The 22,211-nt window shown below is 42.7% G+C and overlaps 1 protein-coding gene across 11 annotated transcripts in view; it reads right to left on the reverse strand.

Annotated features, from left to right (window-relative positions):
- inpp4aa (inositol polyphosphate-4-phosphatase type I Aa) overlaps positions 1-22,211 on the reverse strand; it is a 60,235-nt gene that overhangs the window by 36,710 nt on the left and 1,314 nt on the right. For 3 of the 11 annotated variants that reach the window (XM_090215387.1, XM_090215385.1, XM_036958612.2), the window contains exon 1: positions 884-1,067. The exons of 7 other annotated variants lie outside the window; for them this stretch is intronic. The gene's annotated coding sequence lies outside the window, so the exon portion shown is untranslated. Of the gene's footprint in view, positions 1-883; positions 1,070-22,211 lie in introns of those variants that run through there. One more of the 11 variants, XM_090215384.1, reaches the window with a different exon arrangement.

The following is a 22,211-nucleotide window of genomic DNA, read 5'->3' on the forward strand; positions in this document are numbered from 1 at the left end:
TCAAGGATCTGGGAAGATTCTGTACGGAGGTAAAGTATAAGATCCCTCCCGTCGTGTTTTTCAATCTTTCAATTTTTCAATGTTTTTCAATGTTTTAGAAAAAGGCTCAGTGTCATTATCCTCAGAAGGTGACGGTGCTAGAGTATTGAAAACAGCGGTGCCAATCATTTTGACCCCTATCTTTTTTATTACTTGTTTAACACAATCTTGTTCTCTGAGCAATTGTATTAGTATAAAATAATATCATGTCCCAATTTTTGGAGCATACAATATAGCTCACTATTTCTATAATTTATTTATACAAATACTGAGTTATACGCTGAGTGTACAAAACATTAGGAACACCTGCTATTTCCATGACATAGACTGACCAGGTGAATCCAGGTGAAAGCTATGATCCCTTATTGACGTCACCTGTTAAATCCACTTCAATCAGTGTAGATGAAGGGGAGGAGAGGTTAAAGAAAGATTTTCAAGCCTTGAGACTTGGTTTGTGTATGTGTGCCATTCAGAGGGTAAATGGGCAAGACAAAATATTTAAGAGCATTTCAAAGGGGTATGGTAGTACTGTAGGTGCCAGGCGCACTGGTTTGAGTGTGTCAAGTGTCGCAACACTGCTGGGTTTTTCACGCCCAACAGTTTACCGTGTGTGTCAAGAATAGTCCACCACCCAAAGGACATCCACAGCCAACTTGACACAACTGTGGGAAGCACTGGAGTCAACATGGGACAGCATGCCTATGGAACGCTTTCGACATCTTGTAAAGTTCATGCCCGAGGAATTGAGGCTGTTCTGAGGACTATAAAAAGTATTTTTTGCTCATCTTTATCAAGGGTGCCAATAATTATGGACCTGACTGTACTTGCCTTTAAGTAGTCTTACATTTATACTTTAAAGTTGACTTTCCATTCCGGTCTCAGTTGGTGCTCCTCTATAATTCTTGATTCCTAACAACACATTGAAATATTCAACAGCTCGGAGACAGGGTTGACAACCAAGAAAACTTCCGCTTTCATGAACTGATGGGAGAGTTGAGTGTGATCCAGAAAACTCCAAACTCCAGAGCCTGGGGGGACAGCGAATGTGTGTGAAGTACTAGGAATCTTTGGATATTCCAAAAGGAAAGCATCTGACAACAGTGAGTGAAAGGTAGAAGATGAGGTACACCGTGATGGATAATCTGTGCACAGTGGCGACTGATTTCTATTCAAATCAAAGGGCTTTATTGGCATGGGAAACGTGTTAACATTAAAAAGCAAGTGGAATAAATAATAAACAAGTAATAAATAATCAGAAATGAATAGTAATCATTACTCACAAAAAATTGTAGATATTTCAAATGTTATTTTACGGCTATGTAAGATGTTGTAACAATGTGACAATTGTTGTAGTACAAAAGGGAAAATAAATAGACAGATACAGTGCCTTGCGAAAGTATTCGGCCCCCTTGAACTTTGCGACCTTTTGCCACATTTCAGGCTTCAAACATAAAGATATAAAACTGTATTTTTTTGTGAAGAATCAACATCAAGTGGGACACAATCATGAAGTGGAACGACATTTATTGGATATTTCAAACTTTTTTAACAAATCAAAAACTGAAAAATTGGGCGTGCAAGATTATTCAGCCCCTTTACTTTCAGTGCAGCAAACTCTCTCCAGAAGTTCAGTGAGGATCTCTGAATGATCCAATGTTGACCTAAATTACTAATGATGATAAATACAATCCACCTGTGTGTAATCAAGTCTCCGTATAAATGCACCTGCACTGTGATAGTCTCAGAGGTCCGTTAAAAGCGCAGAGAGCATCATGAAGAACAAGGAACACACCAGGCAGGTCCGAGATACTGTTGTGAAGAAGTTTAAAGCCGGATTTGGATACAAAAAGATTTCCCAAGCTTTAAACATCCCAAGGAGCACTGTGCAAGCGATAATATTGAAATGGAAGGAGTATCAGACCACTGCAAATCTACCAAGACCTGGCCGTCCCTCTAAACTTTCGGCTCATACAAGGAGAAGACTGATCAGAGATGCAGCCAAGAGGCCCATGATCACTCTGGATGAACTGCAGAGATCTACAGCTGAGGTGGGAGACTCTGTCCATAGGACAACAATCAGTCGTATATTGCACAAATCTGGCCTTTATGGAAGAGTGGCAAGAAGAAAGCCATTTCTTAAAGATATCCATAAAAAGTGTTGTTTAAAGTTTGCCACAAGCCACCTGGGAGACACACCAAACATGTGGAAGAAGGGGCTCTGGTCAGATGAAACCAAAATTGAACTTTTTGGCAACAATGCAAAACGTTATGTTTGGCGTAAAAGCAACACAGCTCATCACACCATCCCCACTGTCAAATATGGTGGTGGCAGCATCATGGTTTGGGCCTGCTTTTCTTCAGCAAGGACAGGGAAGATGGTTAAAATTGATGGGAAGATGGATGGAGCCAAATACAGGACCATTCTGGAAGAAAACCTGATGGAGTCTGCAAAAGACCTGAGACTGGGACGGAGATTTGTCTTCCAACAAGACAATGATCCAAAACATAAAGCAAAATCTACAATGGAATGGTTCAAAAATAAACATATCCAGGTGTTAGAATGGCCAAGTCAAAGTCCAGACCTGAATCCAATCGAGAATCTGTGGAAAGAACTGAAAACTGCTGCTCACAAATGCTCTCCATCCAACCTCACTGAGCTCGAGCTGTTTTGCAAGGAGGAATGGGAAAAAATTTCAGTCTCTCGATGTGCAAAACTGATAGAGACATACCCCAAGCGACTTACAGCTGTAATCGCAGCAAAGGGTGGCGCCACAAAGTATTAACTTAAGGGGGCTGAATAATTTTGCACGCCCAATTTTTCAGTTTTTGATTTGTTAAAAAAGTTTGAAATATCCAATAAATGTCGTTCCACTTCATGATTGTGTCCCACTTGTTGTTGATTCTTCACAAAAAAATACAGTTTTATATCTTTATGTTTGAAGCCTGAAATGTGGCAAAAGGTCGCAAAGTTCAAGGGGGCCGAATACTTTCGCAAGGCACTGTAAATATAGTTTATATTCACAATGGTGTTTGTGCTTCACTGGTTGCCCATTTCTTGAAGCAACAGGTCACAAACATTGCTGCTGTGATGGCACACTGTGGTATTTAACCCAGTAGATATGGGAGTTGATCAAAATGTGATTTGTTTTAGATTTCTTTGTGGATCTGTGTAATCTGAGGGAAATACAGTGGGGCAAAAAAAGTATTTAGTCAGCCACCAATTGTGCAAGTTCTCCCACTTAAAAAGATGAGAGAGGCCTGTAATTTTCATCATAGGTACACTTCAACTATGTCAGACAAAATGAGAAAAAAAAATCCAGAAAATCACATTGTAGGATAAAAAAAAAAAAATGTAAACTCTGTTTATTAAGTTTTGAACATACACACACAGAGACAAGACAAAGCAATATAAATAATATACTGAACTAGAAAAAAATATACAAATAAAAATACAAATAAAAAAATAGCTTTAAAGATACCATACTTTAGACAAGTTAAACACACCGGGCAGAAGGCTAGAGGTTAAAGGGCAATCTATAGTACAGGGACAGGGCAAACATCTCACCATTGTTCCTGTAAACAGTCAAGGGATAAGGGTGGAGAAATGCCACGTGAATTGAATTGAATTTTTTCTAGTTTCAGAGAGCACAACACATCCCTCACCCAATATTTATAAGATGGGGGAGCTGCCATCTTCCAGTTCTGTAGTATTAGCCGTCTAGCTAAAAGAGTTGTATAAGCAACAGTGTCCGACTGGATTCTCGATAGAGGGGTACCCATGGGCAGTACTCCAAAAAGGGCTGTAAGGGGAGACGGCTCTATAACAGTGTCATATATATCAGAGAAACATTTAAATATTAATTCCCAGAAACCTGACAGTTTATGACAGCCCCAAAACATATGCAACAGTGTGGCTGGTTCCACCTTACATCTGACACAGGTAGGATCAAAATCAGAGAATATTCTTCCAAGTTTGGCCCCGGACCAGTGGATACGGTGAACCACCTTGAATTGAATGAGGCTGTGTCTAGTGCTAAAAGAGGACGAGTGCACCCCGTGCAGCACAGATTCCCAGGCGTCTTCCCCAAGTTCCTCCCCCAAATCCTTTTCCCATCGAGTCTTTAAAGGCACCAAAGCAGGGTTCTGTAAGTCATGAATGATTGCATATACATCTGAAATTGCGCCCCTAGGAAGCTTGTTCAGCTCCAAGATGCTCTCTATAGCTGTATTCGCAGGCCTATTGGGAAATCCAGGTGTGTTAGCCCTGACAAAGTTTCTAGTCTGGAGATAGCGGAAAAAGTGGGATTGGGGGAGATTGAACTTTTCCTGCAGCTGAGAAAAAGAGGCAAATATACCATCAAAGAATAATTGGGCTAGCGAGGAGAGTGCCTAGTGAGTGCCAAATGCCAAAAGCCCCATCATTCAAAGATAGAGGAAATAAAATGTTCTGATTGATTGGGCCTGATAGAGAAAAGCCTCGGAGGCTAAAGGCTAAACGTAACTGATTCCAAATTTTAAGAGACTGCTTTACAATTGGGTTGGCACACCTTTTGCCTAGGGACATTGGGAGAGACGAGCACAGCACAGAGGAAAGTGCTGCAGGTTTACACGATTCAGACTCCATCTGGACCCAGAGTGGTCTAGGGCCAGTAGGATCAGTCTGCAGCCAGTACAGAACGGCTCTAAAATTTGCAGCCCAGTAGTATGTCTGAAAATTTGGTAGAGCTAAACCCCCCAATGACCTAGGCTTCTGTAAATGTTTTCTACCAATCCGTGGTACCTTGCCATCCCAAATAAAATGCATGAATGTTTGATCCAGTGAAATAAAAAAAGTTTTGGAATAAAAATGGGTAAACATTGAAATAAATATAGAAATTTGGGCAACACATTCATTTTAATGACATTAACCCTTCCGATAAGAGAAAGGGGTAGCGAATTCCAAAAAGTAAAAGATTGTTTCAATCTGTCTGCTAGAGCAACACAGTTTTCCTGAAACAAATTTGAATATTTCCTTGTCACTTTTACTCCCAAGTAGGTGAATTGATCCCGAACAATCCTAAACTGAGAACTTGTGAAAGAGCACTTTAAAGCAGCCTTGTTTACCGGAAAAAGCTCACTCTTGCCTAAATTCAGCTTGTACCCTGAGATTGATCCAAACTTTTTAAGAACAGATAGGGCACGTGGCAATGAGGTATCGGGATTGGAGATAAACAAAAGGAGGTCGTCAGCATATAGCGAGACTTTCTGCTCCCAGCCCACCCTGATTATGCCTTGAATGGCATCATTAGAGCGTAGTGCAATGGCGAGAGGCTCAATTGCCAAAGCAAACAACAAGGGGGAGAGTGGGCAACCCTGTCTGGATCCGCGGTGCAAGGGAAAATAGTCAGAGGACACGTTATTAGTCCGTACCGAAGCCATGGGGGAAAAATAAAGAATCTTTATCCACGCAATGAATTTGGGGCCAAAGCCAAATCTATAAAGGGCAGCTGTTAGGTAATCCCACTCAACGCGGTCAAACGCTTTTTCGGCATCAAGTGAGACCACCACCTCCGGGTCCCCCGACGCTGGGGAGTACAGTATATTATATATAAGGCGCCTAATATTGAAAAATAAATGCCTATTTCTCACAAAGCCAGTCTGGTCAGAGTATTACTTGGTGCAGCAAGCCTTCCATACGGATGGCTAAAAGCTTAGCTAGGATTTTGTAATCACAGTTTAAAAGCGAGATTGGGCGATAGGATCCACATTCCAGGGGATCTTTGTTTTTCTTTAGTAGTAATGAAATTGAAGCCTGATAAAGACTAGGCGGCAGCTTTGAAGTATTGAGGCACTCTGCAAATAGTCGGGACAAGAATGGGCAAAGCAGACCAGAAAACGTCCTGTAAAATTCGGTTGGAAAACCGTCCGGACCCGGTGATTTACCACTTTTCATTGCGGACACTGCTGTTGCAATCTCCTCAAGCGTAAATTCTTCTTCTAGACAGTCATGGGAGTCTGTATCAATTGAAGGCATATTCAAGCCATTAAAGAAGGAGTCAATCAGCAAAGGGTCTTGAGGGGATTCAGAGGTGTATAGCGCAGAGTAAAATTGTTTAAATTGATCATTGATCTCTTTATGTATAACTGTGGTGGCACCAGACGGGGTCCTTATTCGTGGGATTAGCCGTGAGGCCTCAGATTTACGGATCTGATGTGCAAAGAGTTTACTGGCCTTGTCGCCTTGTTCATAGACTTTGTATCGAGCTCGCAAGAGTAACTGTTCAGCTTGCCTGGTAGAAAGCTCATCAAATTCAGATTGGAGTAGTTGGCGCTCTTTATGCAGATCAGAGGAAGGATCCGTAGCATACTTCTCATCCAATGTGGCTATGGACTCGCTCAGGTCCCGAAGTCGCTGGGAGCGAACTCTGTTTTGGTTGGCTGTATAAGAAATAATTTGGCCACGTAGGTATGCTTTGAGAGACTCCCATATGGTAGAGCAGGACATACCTGGTGTTGAATTAGTTTCTAGGAATAAGGTAATTTCAGAAGAAATGAAATTGACAAACTCCTTATCTGAGAGTAAAATGGGGTTGAGACGCCATTGATAACACCTAGGAGGTCGCTGGGGAAACTCTAGTTCAAGCACTAATGGTGAATGGTCAGAGATAACAATACTCTCGTAAGTACACTGCCGAAGGTTAGGCAGAAGTTTTTTGTCCAAAAATAAGTAATCAATCCGGGAGTATGTTTTATGAACATGAGAATAAAAGGAATACTGTCTATCTGTAGGATGTAGGAAACGCCAGGCCTCAAACATAGCATATTTCTGAAGAAAGGATTGAATAAGTAGGGCACATTTAGATGGGCCTGTATTTATTTGTGAGGACTTGTCCAGAACTGGGGACATTTTACAGTTGAAATCCCCCCCTAAAATCAACAAATGAGAATCTAAATTGGGAATAGCAGACAGAAAGGAAGAAATGAAACTTGTGTCATCCCAATTGGGAGCATAAACACTAGCCAAAACAAGAGGGGTAGAAAACAGTTCACCAGTTACTATGACGTATCGTCCCTTAGGATCAGCAAAAACCTCAGAAGCTACAAAGGGAGTAGCTTTATCAACCAGAATAGCAGCACCTCTTGATTTACTATGAAAGTTTGAGTGGAACACTTGACCAACCCAGTCCTTACGCATCCTAAAATGCTCACCAGTCCTCAAGTGAGTCTCTTGTAGAAATGCAATATTTGCATTCAAACCCTTTAAGTGCGTCAACACCCTCTTACGCTTTACCGGGTTGTTAACCCCTTTGGTATTCCAAGAAATGTACTTGGTCGTATTATTTCGGCCCCTCTGGGCATTCCCGTTATTCAACCCTGTCATTAGAGCATAGAATGGAAAAGCAATGAGCGCCCAAAACCCCAAGAATAACTTGTCTCAGAGTAATAATGTACGGTGGTAAATGTTTGGAAAAAGTACAGAAAAAAAACAGAAAAAAAAACTAAAAAGACAGAATGACAACATTAGAACTGAACAATTCAACCTGCCCCCCCACCCCCTCCCCCCATCCCAGACAATACCTCCCCAAACGAGGTACAAGCCTAAATAGAACATGTTCTCTTCGCACAGTATGTCTGTGAGAGTGCGGTCTTAAACCTAAACCCACAGTCCCGCTCTTTAAAGTCGTGTTTTGTTAGTGGATCAAGCAGCAAATAAAAAAAAAAAAAAAGGTGAATCGCTTGTGCAAACGGAATGACAAAAGCACCACTTGTAGATGTATATAATTGTATTCACCCGTCTTATAACAGGCATTGAGAGAGAAAATAAATAAAATGTATAAAGGCTCTCAGCCAAAAATCTAATTTGAAGTAAGGAAATCGTAGTTAGACAATCAAAAATAATAGTAATTATAATAGTAGTCTAGTTGAAGCTGAGACAGCTTACAACCAATACCAAAAAACTATGTGTGCTACGTTGAACGTTTGCTGGGCATAAATTACGCTCCAAACTTTTAAAATTAAAGTGAGGCCCCAGAAACCGTGTAGCCTCGTGAGACATTTACTGTTTACTGGGACAATGCAAACGGATGCAGTAAACAAATAACCAAAAGTATTTTGAGTCACTGAGACAATGTGTAAACAAACTAAATAGGTGAGCGAGACACGCACACTAGATAATCAAAACATTAGATCACATCAAATAAGCCTGAATAGTTTCGCCAATTATAGAAGACTAGCCTGTTATATCTAAACATAATTGTACCACAAGTGGGGTACTTACAATCCACACTGTGAGCATATTCAAGATTTCTTGATGTGACGTTGAATGTGAGCCATAGCCTCATCCGGAGATTCAAATGTGTGGTCTTTACCCTCATGAGATATCCATAAACGGGCCGGGAATCGCAGTCCATACTTCACACTTGGATGGTCCCGAAGCACTCGTTTGGCCTGTCCGAAAGCTGCGCTATGCCTGGAAACAGTGGGGGAGTAGTCCTGGTAAATGAAAAAGCTCTGTCCTTGAAAGCTCAGAGTGGTATTGCGGGCTCGTCGGAGGATCTCCATCTTCTCATGAAAAAAGTGCACTCGAAGAATTATGTCACGGGGCCTCTCCCCATCCCGGGGCTTTGGGCGCAGCGACCGGTGGGCTCGATCAATCAGGGGCTTTTCATCTAAGGCAAGAACATCCTTCAGCTGCCCTGAAACGAAATCCGTGGCACGATGCATTTCCGCGGACTCTGGGACTGATACAAGTCTCAGATTATTGTGGCGAGAGAATCCCTCTAAACTCACACAGCACTCCCTCACCTTTTCCAGATCCGCAGCTAGGCGTTTAACTTCAGTCTCCAGGGATGTAGTTAAATCGGAGACATTAGTAGCGGAGGCCTCCAGTGCTGCAATCGTTGTAGTGTGTGACGCAGTTGTTGTTTTGAGTAATGTAATTGCCGGCACAGTCTCGTTCCGCAGGATGGTTAAATCTGCTTTTAAAGTATCAGAAACCTCCTGTATTCTGGCCTCAATCGTAGCAACCACCTGTGTTTTCATTTCAACTATCTCAGAGCGTAGTAGCCTGATGGCCTCGAGAATGTTCATTTCAGCGCCGCCAGGCCAAGCCGCGCCCCCGGGTAAAGTGTGCGTCCCCGGGCCCTCAGACTCAGGAGAGGGCGGTGATGAGAGCGGGTCTTGTAGGCCAGGTTTTCTCAAAGTCATGCTTTTGGCCTTATGCTTGGTCGACATGCTGACATTCGGAAGCAAAGTAGTCTTGGTTTTTATGGAAAGGGATCACCAAATTAATACCTGAAAATAAATACGGTTCTGCTGCAGAATTCACATAAACTTTAAGAATACCACGGGAGCAAACGGAGAACACGTCAGTCGTACATGGCGTCCCCTACCATCCCCCCACATTGTAGGATTTTTTATGAATTTATTTGCAAATTATGGTGGAAAATAAGTATTTGGTCAATAACAAAAGTTTATCTCAATACTTTGTTATATACCCTTTGTTGGCAATGACAGAGGTCAAACGTCTTCACAAGGTTTTCACACACTGCTGCTGGTATTTTGACCCATTCCTTCATGCAGATCTCCTCTAGAGTAGTGATGTTTTGGGGCTGTTGCTGGGCAACACGGACTTTCAACTCCCTCCAAAGATTTTCTATGGGGTTGAGATCTGGAGACTGGCTAGGCCACTCCAGGACCTTGAAATGCTTCTTACAAAGCCACTCCTTCGTTGTCCGGGCGGTGTGTTTGGGATCATTGTCATAATGAAAGACCCAGCCACGTTTCATCTTCAATGCCCTTGCTGATGGAAGGAGATTTTCACTCAAAATCTCACGATACATGGCCCCATTGATTCTTTCCTTTACACGGATCAGTCGTCCTGGTCCCTTTGCAGAAAAACAGCCCCAAAGCATGATGTTTCCACCCCCATGCTTCACAGTAGGTATGGTGTTCTTTGGATGCAACTCAGCATTCTTTGTCCTCCAAACACGACGAGTTGAGTTTTTACCAAAAAGTTATATTTTGGTTTCATCTGATCAAATGACATTCTCCCAATCTTCTTCTGGATCATCCAAATGCTCTCAAGCAAACTTCAGACGGGCCTGGACATGTACTGGCTTAAGCAGGGGGACACGTCTGGCACTGCAGGATTTGAGTCCCTGGCGGCGTAGTGTGTTACTGATGGTAGGCTTTGTTACTTTGGTCCCAGCTCTCTGCAGGTCATTCACTAGGTCCCCCCATGTGGTTCTGGGATTTTTGCTCACCATTCTTGTGATCATTTTGACCCCACGGGGTGAGATCTTGCGTGGAGCCCCAGATCGAGGGAGATTATCAGTGGTCTTGTATGTCTTCCATTTCCTAATAATTGCTCCCACAGTTGATTTCTTCAAACCAAGCTGCTTACCTATTGCAGATTCAGTCTTACCAGCCTGGTGCAGGTCTACAATTTTGTTTCTGGTGTCCTTTGACAGCTCTTTGGTCTTGGCCATAGTGGAGTGTGACTGTCTGAGGTTGTGGACAGGTATCTTTTATACTGATAACAAGTTCAAACAGGTGCCATTAATACAGGTAACGAGTGGAGGACAGAGGAGCCTTAAAGAAGAAGTTACAGGTCTGTGAGAGCCAGAAATCTTGCTTGTTTGTAGGTGACCAAATACTTATTTTCCACCATAATTTGCAAATAAATTCATAAAAAATCCTACAATGTGATTTTCTGGATTTTTTTTCTCATTTGGTCTGTCATAGTTGAAGTGTACCTACGATGAAAATTACAGGCCTCTCTCATCTTTTTAAGTGAGAGAACTTGCACAATTGGTGGCTGACTAAATACTTTTTTGCCCCACTGTATGTGTCTCTAATATGGTCATACATTTCAAAGGAGGTTAGGAAGTGTAGCTCAGTTCCCACCTCATTTTGTGGGCAGTGTGCACATATCCTGTCTTCTCTCGAGAGCCAGGTCTGCACCTCGTCAAAGCTTTCCTTAATATTGGGTCAGTCACAGTGGTCAGGTATTCTGCCACTGTGTCCTCTCTGTTTAGGGTCAGTCACAGTGGTCAGGTATTCTGCCACTGTGTACTCTCTGTTTAGGGCCAGTCACAGTGGTCAGGTATTCTGCCACTGTGTACTCTCTGTTTAGGGCCAGTCACAGTGGTCAGGTATTCTGCCACTGTGTACTCTCTGTTTAGGGCCAGTCACAGTGGTCAGGTATTCTGCCACTGTGTACTCTCTGTTTAGGGCCAAGTCACATTCCAGTTTGCTTTGTTTTTGGTTAATTCTTTCCAATGTGTCAAGTAATGATCTTTTTGTTTTCTCATGATTTGGTTGGGTCTAATGGCATTGTTGTCCTGGGGCTCTGTAGGGTGTGTTTGTGTTTGTGCACAGAGCCCCAGGACCAGCTTCCTGAGTCGATTATTCTCTAGGTTCATCTCTCTGTAGGTGATTGCTTTGTTATGGAAGGTTTGGGAATCACTTCCTTTTAAGTGTTTGAAGAATTTAACAGCTCTTTTCTGAATTTTGATAATTAGTGGGTATTGTCCTAATTTTGCTCTGCGTGCATTATTTGGTGTTTGGTATTATTCTGTTATTTCTGTACTGTTTTAGTGTTTCACCATAGGTTTTCTTGGTTGGATGGGTTTCTCAATTCTCTTTCCTAGGTTTTTGCTTTCTTCATCAAACCAAGTTGTCTAAAATGGATTTCATTTGTTGTTGCAAATAGTTTTTTTTTAAGGTTTCTACACCACCCTGCTTCCATCTACAGCATTTTTTAATAGTGGGCAGCTATTTCGGCTTTGATTTTGCATGATTCAGTATTGCACTGTTCAGTAGACTGAGATTTTGCTGGGATCTGATAGGGGTGTCAGTGTGCTGACTGAGAATGCTCTGAGAGACTCTGGGTTGAGGTCAGTGATAAAGTAGTTTACAGTACTACTGCTAAGAGATGAGCTGTAGGTGTACCTACCGTAGTAGTCCCCTCGAAGCCTACCATTGACTATGTACAGACACAGTGTGCGACTGTCTCCAAAAAGTGCTAACATATGTAGTGGGGAGAGGCTGAGTTAGGGGGAAAGTAAATCAACACTTCATATTTTGTGTCAAAGAACTACTGGTGCTTGTCTAATTCTCATTATTTTGCCCAGCAATAGTTTACAGACAAAGATAGCACACACAACGCACAAATGCATGCATGCACGAACGCTCACACACACACACTTTTCCCCTAAATCAGCCTCTCCCCACAGCAAATGTTAGTATTTTTTTGTGGGATCTCCACTGAATAAGGTAAATCTGCCTTCAGTTTTTGAATAACCTAAACAACTCCCTGCGTCTTGATTCCATTGTGCCGCTGGGCTGTATTGTGATGGGGGAGGGGTCTTCATGTTGAATTTGGCACCATTGAAAATGAGACCCTGGTCTCAATGGGCTCCCATGATGAAATAAAAGTCAAATAAAATAAATAACACACACACATCCCAGTTTGCATGGTCCTAGCCAGGGAGAACACCTGCTACACACAGCATGAAAAGCAGGCCAAGCTCCCAGAATCCTTTGCTTCATTGCTCCTTCCTCCTTCTTGGCATTAGCCCTGTTTCAAAAGATAGGATGGTTCCTGGAGGTAATAACAGATAATCTGACTGGATAGATGAAAGAAAGTGGACACTGCTTTCACTTCTTGTTTACCATCAGATCAGTGAGTACTTCAAGGAAGGAAGGTGTCTTTTTTAAGTATCGGAAGACTGAAATCCCTACCAGAAATACAATTCTTATGTCTATACTGAGTTGAGCTTGCCAGTTCCTTATTCTACACTAACATGGAATATATAAGGAGCTCTGTTTCTATGTATAAATATGTGTATTAATGACCGTTCTCTCACCTCTAATCAAGTGTGCATATTTGCATCCAATATGAATTTTGTCACAGAGATGCTTACTGCTGCAGCAGCTACACCTAGACAACTGAATGAAAACAGGAAACAGGAAACTCACTCTGTCGCCTTGCCTAACTGTCAAACACAAACGTACAACCATGTCCGCCTGGTCACAGACCAGGGGGGGAACTGTGACACTCTCTCTCTCTCTCCCCCTTTGACCTCAGAGTTGTTTTCAAGGCAGAAGAGCCCTCACAAGGCCTTCATTTGATTTGCTCATTGTATAACCCTGTACAATCACATCAGTTTAAAAACAACTCAGTTTCCTTCTCTCTGCTCTCTCTCTTGATCCCTTTCTTACAAAATGATCTCCCACACTCTCACCTCTCTTCTCTGCAGTATTGTTAACAGCTGATCAATGCGGTTCTGTTACACAACACACACACCACTTCTGATTTCAGCAAGACAGAAGAGGCAGAACGGAGTGGTGGAGGAATAGGAACCATAAACTGACAAGTAGAAGATTTTTTACAGACAGGGGGAAGGCATTTTGATGACAACACTGAGTGACAACTGTCACTTGAGTCAGAATCACGGAGCACAGCCACGGAGGTGCTGTCTTGCTTAGCCATGAGGTTTTAAAGTACGGTGACACAAGCAATATGACTAACCTGGTCTACTTCTTACTGATATGCAGAGACACAGCAACACATCAAGGATGTGATACATTTTAGGTAGAGGGTAAATTCCAAAATCCACTGCTCAACAACTTAATTTTTTTATTTTATTTAACTAGGCAAGTCAGTTAAGAGCAAATTCTTATTTACAATGACGGCCTAGGAACAGTGGGTTATCTGCCTTGTTCAGAGGCAGAATTACAGATGTTTACCTTGTCAGCTCGGGGATTCAATCTGGCAACCTTTCAGTTACTAGTCCAACGCTCTAACCACTAGGCAACCTGCCACCCCAACTTAACAGCTTTTCTTTTTCTAGAATAGAGGCAGCAGATAATAAAATAATGAAAAGATAACATAACATAATAAAAGAAGTGAACATGAAAAAGATGAGATGAGAGACAGAGAGTGAAGATAAAAAGAGAAAGGAAAGAGTAGAAAAGAGAAAGTAGTGAGAAGTACTTCTGAGAACTAATCTAACCTGAAAGGATTTTGAGCTCGCCCTGAGAGCAAACGTTTTCCGTTCCTGTGGCATGTCTGACATGCTTGACATTTCCTCTTACAGAAACTCCCGCACGCACACACACAGGTGAGCGCACGCACACACACACACACAGGTGAGCGCACGCACACACGCGCACACGCACACACACAGGTGAGCGCACGCACACACGCGCACACGCACACACACACACGTTCCTTCCCATCTGTCTTCCGGATCTGTTTATTGTCGGGTAAATAATTTTTCAGTACTGGGACAAAAGGGCACAGGAACTCAAGCTGAGCCTTTGTGTGTAAGGGTAGGTGGATGGGTATGTGTGTGTGTGCACATGCAGCTATTTGTTTGTGACTGTGTATGATACTTGAACAGAGACCCTCATGTGTGTGCCTGTGCATCCATCCAGAGGGCTTCTGAGTATGCAAGTCTATTTAGCATACACACACACATTCCTACTCATGAAAACATAGGCAGTCACAGAGAAGCGCGCATTCACCATCATACAGACATAAAGACTCCTACCCTCCCAGAAAGGCTGCTCGTTTACCCATTCAATCACTGCCAGGGTAATCTGGCAACTCCGTATGAAACCAGACAGTGGGCAATTAGCACCTGGTAATGGGCGCTGGTATCATTAGGCTGTATGAGTCATTGTCAGTGGGAACAGGCTTTAACACATTGTAATCCTCATAGCCTGGGCCCCTGGGGCTCTGGGAGAAGGACTGTGTGATGCCCCGTCTTTCTGGATCTGAGGCACAGCCATGGGGAGCCAATCAGACATCAGACATCCATCACAAATCATGATGATGATGACTTGTAGTTCATTATCAGTGGCTGTGGCCCAGCAGGAGGGATCAAACCCCACAACACTGGTGTTGCATCAAGCACCCTGCTCCAGGGGACTGAAACATCAGAACCGTGGATATCGGACCCAACGCATCACTGGGGGCACACTGCCTTCCTTCCAGGACATCTACAGCGCCCGGTGTCACAGGACCACCAAGAAGATCATCAAGGAACTCAGCCACACGAGGCACAGCTTGTTCACCCCGCTGCCATCTAGAAGGTGGAGACATCACAGGTGCTTTAAAGCTGGCACCGAGAGACTGATAGAAGCTGTTTATCTCCAGGCCATCAGACTGTTAAACAGTCATCACTAGCACGCCTCCACCCACTACCCTGCCCTGAAGCTTAGACACTGTCACTAGCCTGCCGGTACTCTACCCTGCAACTTAGAGACTGATAGAAGCTGTTTATCTCCAGGCCATCAGACTGTTAAACAGTCATTACTAGCCAGCCTCCACCCACTACCCTGCCCTGAAGCTTAGACACTGTCACTAGCCTGCCGGTACTCTACCCTGCAACTTAGAGACTGCTGCCATATGTACATAGAGTCATTGAGCATTAGTCACTGTAGACCCCTTTCCTGCAGTCAAATGACCTAGTGGCCTAATGGGTGGAATGTTATTAATATTTTTCATAATTTCATAATTAATAAACATTATTTGAAAAACTCGCCAAAAATCCGGTGTTTCTATGTCAAACGATTTTGTTATATTTCAGTCTCCTATGACGTATATAAAGTGTAAATATTGGGATGCAAACTCAAAATGTAATACATTTCAACGTAAATTTGATCTGACATGGTACAGATGTCTTGTTTTTTTAAAGCCCATAACCATTCGTGTGAGGTGTATACTTTTGTTTCAAAGTAGATTTGTTTAAGACCACCAAGAAACACCTTGTGTGACCCTGATTTAGCCCACTGCAGTAAAAGGTTAATAATGTTTACATAACGTTTTACCCACTTTATATGTACAGTATATACTGTATTCTAGTCATGACTCATCCTATTTAACAAACTATAGTTTTGGCAAGTCAGTTAGGACATCTACTTTGTGCATGACACAAGTAATTTTTCCAACAATTATTTACAGACAGATTATTTCACTTATCATTCACTGTATCACAATTCCAGTGGGTCAGAAGTTTACATACACTAAGTTGACTGTGCCTTTAAACAGCTTGGAAAATTCCAGAAAATTATGTCATGGCTTTAGAAGCTTCTGATAGGCTAATTGACATCATTTGAGTCAATTGGAGGTTTACCTGTGGGTGTATTTCAAGGCCTACCTTCAAACTCAGTGCTTCTTTGCTTGACATCATGGGAAAATCAAAAGAAATCAGCCAAGACCTCAGAAAAATAATTGTAGACCTCCACAAGTCTGGTTCAAAAGCCTGAAGGTACAACATTGGGAGCAATTTCCAAACGCTTGAAGGTACCATGTTCATCTGTACAAACAATAGTACACAAGTATAAACACCATGGGACCATGCAGCCGTCATACTGCTCAGGAAGGAGACGCGTTCTGTCTCCTAGAGTGCAGCTCCCTCCAGTAACCACGAGCACAACCGTTCCTTGATTTTTTTTATTTTTATTTTTTTTTTTAGAATTTTACCCCTTTTTCTCCCCAATTCCGTGGTATCCAATTGTTGTAGTAGCTACTATCTTGTCTCATTGCTACAACTCCCGTATGGGCTCGGGAGAGACGAAGGCTGAATGTCATGCGTCCTCCGATACACAACCCAACCAGCCGTACTGCTTCTTAACACAGCGCGCATCCAACCCGGAAGCCAGCCGCACCAATGTGTCGGAGGCTACACCGTGCCCCTGGCAACCTTGGCTAGCGCGCACTGCGCCCGGCCCGCCACATGAGTCGCTGGTGCGCGATGAGACAAGGAGATCCCTACCGACCAATCCCTCCCTAACCCGGATGACGCTGGGCCAATTGTGCGTCGCCCCACGGACCTCCCGGTCGCGGCCGGCCGTTCCTTGATTTTAACTGGCGGTTTTATTCTGTAGTTTTAGTCAGAATGATCACCTTCTGTGAGAACTATAAAGTAAATGAAAATACAGTTAAGCACACTCTCACAACCTTCTTATCTTACGAGTGACTTATTAGCTTGGTATAACTCTGAAGTGCTGACATACATAAACAGTTTAGCCGGAGCTATAACAGTGCCAGATTAAACACGAATAAAGGAAAAATACCTCATTGGCTGCTTATTACAGAAGGGAGGAAATCAAACTTCACACTTATTATTCCTGGTGTGAATTCACACTTCATCCTTAATTATTATAATGTTCCCATCCTAACATACACACTTCAACCTTTATGAACTACACCCGATGACATGAAAACTTAGCTAACACAGCACGGGATTGCCTTCCCTCCAAAGGTGTGTTGCTACGATAATGATGCCCGTTACAACAGTTATTAGCCACGTACTTCCGCTTGTCTTATCATTTCCCCCGCATAGCGAACACGTAAACAATTCAAACAAAAAACAATGACATAGACTTACAGGCTAATTGTCAGTTACATAGAGATGAACGTACTTTGGTGCGAAAAGTGCAAATCAATCCCAGAACAACAGCAAAGGACCTTGTGAAGATGCTGGAGGAAACAGGTACAAAAGTATCTATATCCACAGTAAAACAAGTTCTGTTTCGACATAACCTGAAAGGCCACACAGCAAGGAAGAAGCCACGGCTCCAAAACCGCCATTAAAAAAGCCAGACGACGGGGACAAAGCACATGGGGACAAAGATCGTACTTTTTGGAGAAATGTCCTCTGGTCTGATGAAACAAAGAACGGTTTGGCCATAATGACCATCAATATGTTTGGAGGGAAAAGGATGAGGCTTGCAAGCCGAAGAACACCATCCCAACCGTGAAGCATGGGGGTGGCAGCATCATGTTGTGGGGGTACTTTGCTGCAGGAGGGACTGGTGCACTTCTCAAACTAGATGGCATCATGAGGGAGGGAAAATTATGTGGATATATTGAAGCAACATCTCAAGACATCAGTCAGGAAGTTAAATCTTGGTCGCAAATGGGTCTTCCAAATGGACAATGACCAAAAGCATACTTCCAAAGTTGTGGCAAAATGGCAACAAAGTCAAGGTATTGGAATGGCCATCACAAAGCCCTGACCTCAATCCCATAGAAAATTTGGGCAGAACTGAAAAAACGTGTGCGAGCAAGGAGGCCTACAAACCTGACTCCGTTACATCAGCTCTGTCAGGAGGAATAGGACAAAATTCACCCAACTTATTGTGGGAAGCTTGTGGAAGGCTACATGCAACGTTTGACCCAAGTTAAACAATTTAAAGGCAATGCTATCAACTACTAATAGAGTGTATGTAAACTTCTGACCCACTGGGAATGTGGGAATGTGAAGCTGAAATAAATCATTCTCTCTACTATTATTCTGACATTTAACATTCTTAAAATAAAGTGGTGATCCTAACTGACCTAAGACAGGATATTTTTACTAGGATTAAATGTCAGGAATTGTGAAAAACTTAGGTTAAATGTATTTAAACGTCCGACTTGTATGTATGTAAACGTCCGACTTCAACTATACATAGTTATATTCCAGATTCTGGACCGGATGCTAATTTCCTGCAATTCTATCCATTTTGCCATACGGTTTTGCACTGCGTATTTATATACTGGATTTTTGACATAACCCACTTAAATGCATTGACTGTTGTACATATCATTCTTAGTATATCTTGTGTAAATTAATCTGGTGTTTAAACATATAGATTGCATTTGAATTACTGCCACAGTGCTATTTGGTTGTTAATTGTATTAGACATTTCTTGATTCATTTTATTTTGTATTTTTGCGTACTGTTTGACATTTACTGCATTGTTAGGAGCTAGTAACATAAATCTGCTAAACTGTGTGCGCGACCAATAAACTTTGATTTGAACTTTGATTTTGATCTTCCAGAGATCCATCACAGATCAGACATCCACAGTCTGCGGGGTCCTGTCAAGAGAAGGGACAGCTTTATGGGCTTGAGGATGGGGGAATTTGGTAGATGAGTGGTTTTGGGAGTTTGAAGGGGAGGCTCCTCCTTCTTGGGCAGGGAGGATGAGAGAGGGGATTTTGCATTGTAATGAAAGGTGGTGGGGGGGAAAGTATCCTGTTTTTTGAGGAGAGAAAGTGGTAAGAGAAATGGGTCTTGCCTGTCATAAGGTGAGTGGGGTGGGGGTTGAGAGAGAGGTAAAGTAGCTGGTCCTATGGGGTTTGGGGTACTTCAATTCTGTGATGGAGAGGCTGAAAGAAGGGGTCAGGGTTGAGAGGAGGCCAGCTCAAAGTCAGCTGCTCAGACAGCTCAGACACGCCTCTCCAGGGATGCATGGAAGGTGAGGACAGTGACCCAGTTAGGAGGACCTGGCTCTGGCTGTGTGGTACACCAGACATCCTGCAGAGACTGTCAGTACTGTCTGGACTGGAGCATCTCTCATCCTCATCTATTCCCCTTCCTTCTTCCTTCTTTCCTCTCCACCTCCCCTTTTCCTCTCCCCCTTCCTCTCCCCTGCCTACCATTGTCCATCTCTTCTGTGGTTTTCTCTCTCTCTGTCTCACTCTATTCTCTGCTCCCCAGTCTATTTTTCTCTCATCTCATCCCCTCTCCCCTCTTTATTGCTCTATTTCCATATCCTCTTGTCTCGTCCTTTCACCTCTCTTCTGTTGCTCTCTCCTTCCATACAGGATCTATTGATCCAATCAGAATATGGGTTTAGCTGACCTTGCTCTGCACTGTTAGGAACATAGAAATAAGAATGAAGCTCCAACCCTGGCAAATGACTGGTTAACTCATTGGTACACTCGCAATGGTTGCCTGGTATTGGGATGCAATCATTTCCATGGTGTTAGGGTTAGGGTTAGGGTTTGGAATGTTCTATCAACTGATGATGGATTGCCATGGTAATGCAGAATGTTCATTCAAATGACGCTAACTGCTGTGGCTCATGGAATGGAATGTATTTTGTGTAATGTCAGTTGAGTTTACTCAACAAATCATTACACAGATTGAAGGGTACACTTCCTGATTTTACTTCCTGGCATGGGTACACTCAAAATGGCTTCATGCCACCACTGACTTGAATGGAGATGCCCTTTCTATTCATTCTTATTTCTAAGACTCTGGGTCTGTCTGAAAGTACACACTATTACCTATCCAGTAGTACACTACCAGAGCCCTAAGTGACTGACCAATGTGGTTGTAGTGAGCAGAATGGAAATATATCATTTGACATGCGGAATCTCTAACTGGCACACATGTAGGAGCATACAGTGCCTTGCGAAAGTATTCGGCCCCCTTGAACTTTGCAAACTTTTGCCACATTTCAGGCTTCAACCATAAAGATATAAAACTGTATTTTTTTGTGAAGAATCAACAACAAGTGGGACACAATCATGAAGTGGAACGACATTTATTGGATATTTCAAACTTTTTTAACAAATCAAAAACTGAAAAATTGGGCGTGCAAAATTATTCAGCCCCTTTACTTTCAGTGCAGCAAACTCTCTCCAGAAGTTCAGTGAGGATCTCTGAATGATCCAATGTTGACCTAAATGACTAATGATGATAAATACAATCCACCTGTGTGTAATCAAGTCTCCGTATAAATGCACCTGCACTGTGATAGTCTCAGAGGTCCGTTAAAAGCGCAGAGAGCATCATGAAGAACAAGGAAGACACCAGGCAGGTCCGAGATACTGTTGTGAAGAAGTTTAAAGCCGGATTTGGATACAAAAAGATTTCCCAAGCTTTAAACATCCCAAGGAGCACTGTGCAAGCGATAATATTGAAATGGAAGGAGTATCAGACCACTGCAAATCTACCAAGACCTGGCTGTCCCTCTAAACTTTCAGCTCATACAATTAGAAGACTGATCAGAGATGCAGCCAAGAGGCCCATGATCACTCTGGATGAACTGCAGAGATCTACAGCTGAGGTGGGAGACTCTGTCCATAGGACAACAATCAGTTGTATATTGCACAAATCTGGCCTTTATGGAAGAGTGGCAAGAAGAAAGCCATTGCTTAAAGATATCCATAAAAAGTGTTGTTTAAAGTTTGCCACAAGCCACCTGGGAGACACACCAAACATGTGGAAGAAGGTGCTCTGGTCAGATTAAACCAAAATTGAACTTTTTGGCAACAATGCAAAACGTTATGTTTGGCGTAAAAGCAACACAGCTGAACACACTATCCCCACTGTCAAACATGGTGGTGGCAGCATCATGGTTTGGGCCTGCTTTTCTTCAGCAGGGACAGGGAAGATGGTTAAAATTTATGGGAAGATGGATGGAGCCAAATACAGGACCATTCTGGAAGAAAACCTGATGGAGTCTGCAAAAGACCTGAGACTGGGACGGAGATTTGTCTTCCAACAAGACAATGATCCAAAACATAAAGCAAAATCTACAATGGAATGGTTCAAAAATAAACATATCCAGGTGTTAGAATGGCCAAGTCAAAGTCCAGACCTGAATCCAATCGAGAATCTGTGGAAAGAACTGAAAACTGCTGTTCACAAATGCTCTCCATCCAACCTCACTGAGCTCGAGCTGTTTTGCAAGGAGGAATGGGAAAAAATGTCAGTCTCTCGATGTGCAAAACTGATAGAGACATACCCCAAGCGACTTACAGCTGTAATCGCAGCAAAGGGTGGCGCCACAAAGTATTAACTTAAGGGGGCTGAATAATTTTGCACGCCCAAGTTTTCAGTTTTTGATTTGTTAAAAAAGTTTGAAATATCCAATAAATGTCGTTCCACTTCATGATTGTGTCCCACTTGTTGTTGATTCTTACAGTTTTATATCTTTATGTTTGAAGCCTGAAATGTGGCAAAAGGTTGCAAAGTTCAAGGGGGCCGAATACTTTCGCAAGGCACTGTAGATACAGAATCCTGACAGAACTGATATATTGTCTATGTGTTGGAGAATGTACTGTAGGTAACGCTGATCTGACTCTGATCTCCCAGGCCTAACCAATCAATCCCTCTCATTGATCAGGTAAAAGCTGAGGTTTAATATCAAACAACCCAGTACATCCTTTAGCCATAGAGGAGATAAATCTTTGTGTAAATCCCAATCTAAACAGATGACTCTCCTATCCTTTCCTTCATCTGCACTGTGAAGGTGTCTGCACTGTGAAGGTGTTCTTAAATCATTGTTGATAAAGACAGAGATATTAAGAGAGGAGGTCACTTGAGACCATTGAGATACACCCCTTATGGCGGCTTTGAGACGCAGAGCACACTCAGGGGACTCAGTCTCAGAGG

The sequence above is a fragment of the Oncorhynchus mykiss genome, chromosome 22 (genome assembly GCF_057628025.1).
Source record: "Oncorhynchus mykiss isolate SJ-2025 chromosome 22, ASM5762802v1, whole genome shotgun sequence".
In the NCBI taxonomy this organism is placed as follows: domain Eukaryota; kingdom Metazoa; phylum Chordata; class Actinopteri; order Salmoniformes; family Salmonidae; genus Oncorhynchus; species Oncorhynchus mykiss.